Here is a 3940-nt window from a genome sequence, read left to right on the forward strand (position 1 = left end):
CTCAGTAAAAATGAATGTAATTCCTGTCATGCAGAATGGCTTAACGTTCAAATGCTCGTCGGGTGTCACGAACGTTGTGTCAGAACCTTTTACAATATTTGTTTTCCGAAATTGATCACGAGTCAAATTCCAAGCCAGTTTCGTACATAGCGATAAAAATGCGAGTGAGACGCACTAACCCCGTAACTTAGCCACCGTCGCCCTCCATTAAACTGTTGTCACACATTCAAAAAATAAGGTAAAAAATATTTTTTAAAAAATATAAAAACAAGTAATTGTCATGCTGTAAACAATACTCAACAGCAATTTAATTTTTTTTTTAAATCGAGAAAATTGATTTTTAAAAATTAAACTAGCCTACATATACCAATCGTTCATTTTATAATAATAGTTATATATCTACAGTAATCCGAATTTCTTACGGACCACCGTGCACTGACAATGTTGTATAATAAAAATAAAGAAGTTGCACTGCTGTTGTGAACACACATAAAAAGGAAAAACAAAAAAATTAAATGACATGAACAATGTTAAATATAATTAGAAAATAAAAACTTTTGCAAGACTAACATAAATATGTGAAAATATTGCAAAAATATTTGTGCTATACTGAAATAATAATAATGTGAGAAGTTTGAGGGCCGGCAAACAGCTGAGATCATCGCCAGCACTCTGCGTATTTTTACTTGTTTTGATGGTCTTTCAAGCATTTTGCTTGAACCATGCAATGGTTCTGCAACCATTGATATACTGTATTTCCTTTTAAAATTAGACCAATCAAAAATTATTATAATAGCACTATTCATACTAATATATATTAATATTAATGTCATATACTAATATANACCAATTAACATTTTTCAATTAATTAATATTTATGAAAGGTATTGGTTAAGATAAAAAAAGTCAGTGTCACGAGCGGGATTCGAACCCACGGCCTTCGGCTCCATACGCCGCTACTCTACCACTTGAGCTATCGTGACTTCGATCCGCTCCGACACCAACCTCCCATCTCAACCTCACCTCGGAGCAAAGCACCGATATATTTATATCACACTCTCTCACGCACTATAATTATTCCTTTCGCAGTAATTAAACATTCTTTCTTATAATAATTTAGGACATACAAATATTGATTAATATGTTAGCAAGACGATTCAATAAATTAAAGGATAACAACAAAGGCAATAACATTATTTGCAGAGTCGGAAAAAATTAAATACACAATTAGGTAAGGTGGAAGTGAAAAAGGTCTTTTGTTTTCGTTTTCACTCACTCCAGTGGCAACAGTAGTTAAACTGATCAAAGTTTAACACTGGGATTAATATAACTGCCATGTTTCCCAGTGATTACGATGTGCACTTTACTGTTTTAAATAAATTATGGATTTTTTAAGGATAAGAGAACAATGGGAAAAATTTTATTCAACGCATGAAGTGTCCGCGCGGCTTTAATAATAAGGTGGATTGAAGGAAATAATCCAATTTGTTATGGGTGGTTAGGGGAAATACAGAACCTTCGAATATCAATGAGCAGCCCTGGAATCTCCGAGATTTATAGTTTGCCAGGGACAAAACCGCGTTTCCTTCTGCCATATCGACGAGAGGGTGGCGGCTTTGTTGCTTAATGACAGCAGTGCCAAGAGCTTTCTGCCATCAGACACGAGTCTAATGGGATGCCAATGTTAACCCATCCCGGATATCCTCTGGATGACGTGATGCTCACCCTCCCCGCCGTCTGGCTCAAAGCCCTTTTGACCCTCTTCACAGCATGTCGCCCTACAGCAATAAAACCACGGCAAACTCGATTTGCACGCATTGCTATATCGATGATTTCCCACCCACTCGAGAGATTGCTATTCCCTAATGTCGTCCCGGCTGGGGGAGAAAAAAATTCAATCCCGGCCGTTTGACGCGTCCCTCATTAATTATTTACTGAAACGCTCAAGTGCTCAGCAGCTGTCGTCTTGCTCTCGACTGCCAAACATCACTCCTTTAAATGATAATTTAATATTGTGACAATCATGATGAACTGATTGTTCATTGTCATGCTTCAATAACAAGTTAGACTTGAAACGGTTACGTCCCAAAAGTAACATAAAAAAACAGATGTATTCATTTAAATTTTCTTTTAAAGAAAACAATTTCAAATCCAAAAACCATCAAAAATATAAATGCGTTTAGATGTGGCTATACTTATAATAGAAAAAAGTATGATTATTTTGTGTGATGATTAGTGACAGTTAATCGATATTTATTTAGAAATCGTGAGATGCAGTCTGGTTTTTCTGATACCTACATCACACCAGACCGCATCTCACGATTTCTAAATAAAAAAGTATGATTATTAATAAATGTGATCTTATTAAAGAAAATAAAGTAAATAAAAAAAATACTAAACATCTTAAAATTATGAGCTGAATACTCATTCATAATTGATGTTTTTGGAGATTTGATTTAGAGTTGCGGCAAAACAAAAGTGTAAACATTTTATTTTTTAAAAGAAAGGATGAATGGTGGAGTGAGTGCGGTTTTTAATCCTTTAAAAAAGATAGTTCCTACTCACAGTAAGTTGTTTTCCAACTATTAAAATTAGTTCCAACTATTAAAATTAGTCAAATTATTAAAATATTTTTAGTTAGAAAACAACTTACTGTGAGTAGGAACAATCTTTTTAAAAGGATTTTAATTTTTTTCAAAAAATATTTTATCTTCTCACGAATACTGTACTTCTATTTGTGTACATTGCTGTCTTCAATTTAAAAACCTTGTGAGTGTTTATAAAAGACGTAGCTTTTACTTTTATGCTGCCAATTTTATTGTAAAACTAAGTATAGTCTCAAAAATATTTTTTTCACGTTGAATACAGGAGCTATTAAAAATTTAATAAGTTACCGATAAGGTGATCACCTTTTTTTTCCAATGTAATGACCTATTTTTTACACATTTTGAAAGTTATTTCAATTTATATTCATTTTCAAAACTATACCAGAAAATCAAAAATTCATTGACGTGATCTCAAAATATTGAAATTTTCTTTCAATACTCAACAATTTCAATTAATCGTCTAACTGGTGGTGAAACTTTATAATCCTGTATAAAAAAAGATAATATTGAAAATTTTAACGAATTAACTACGAAATCTTAATTTGGGTCGACTTTATGAAACCCAATTTTAAACAAGAACAAACAGTTACACGATAAATTGACATTATCGAGTTCTGAAGGAAAATATCGATATTTTAAGATCGGATCGATGAATTTATGACTTTCTGGTATCATGATTTTAAAATAGAAATGACTTTCAAAATGTTTGATAAAAATTCATCCTCAAAAATTCATCGATTCAATCTAGAAATGTAGACGTTTTTCTTAGAACTGGTTAATATCAATTTTTCGTATAACAATTTTATTTAAACTGACACGGTTCATTAGCAAATAGTCGGACTTTCAATGGATACATATTACAGAAAACTAACCTAAGAATAAAAATTCAAAAAAAATATGTGCATCAAACTCTAATTTATGTACACATAATTTTAATAAAATTTAAAAGGGAAATTTTTTTACCCCATTTCTAAATGTATAAATTATAACCAACAAGTTTATTTTAGATCGGTGTATAAAACCAAATAAAGCAAATTTTTATTGGGTTTTTATTTGTCACATACAATAAAACCAAAAAATGAACGTAGTAAACAACTTTGTATACAAAATTTAAAAATATTAGTATATTACAAAATTTAAAATTTAAATATATATTAGAATGGTATTAGCTTTCACAATAGCAACATACAACATTTATTAAAAACTCTTATAGCAAACAACTACCAAAAAATCTCTCAAAACAAAAATGAAAATCTTAAAGTAATCGAAAAAAATATAATATGCTAATGACGTAAAATAATATGTTAATGCTAAAGACATTTTGAACTGTTTTC

At 31.0% G+C, this 3940-nt stretch overlaps 1 non-coding gene across 1 annotated transcript; it reads right to left on the minus strand.

Moving 5' to 3' along the window:
* Positions 1–910: 910 nt before the first annotated feature.
* Trnah-aug lies at positions 911–983 on the minus strand. Its single transcript has one exon. It is a non-coding gene; the product is annotated as a tRNA-His (tRNA).
* Between the last annotated feature and the right edge of the window lie 2957 nt (positions 984–3940).

This window comes from Cimex lectularius, unplaced genomic scaffold (genome assembly GCF_000648675.2).
Source record: "Cimex lectularius strain Harlan isolate CLEC.00 unplaced genomic scaffold, Clec_2.1 scaffold7, whole genome shotgun sequence".
NCBI classification, from domain to species: Eukaryota; Metazoa; Arthropoda; class Insecta; order Hemiptera; family Cimicidae; genus Cimex; species Cimex lectularius.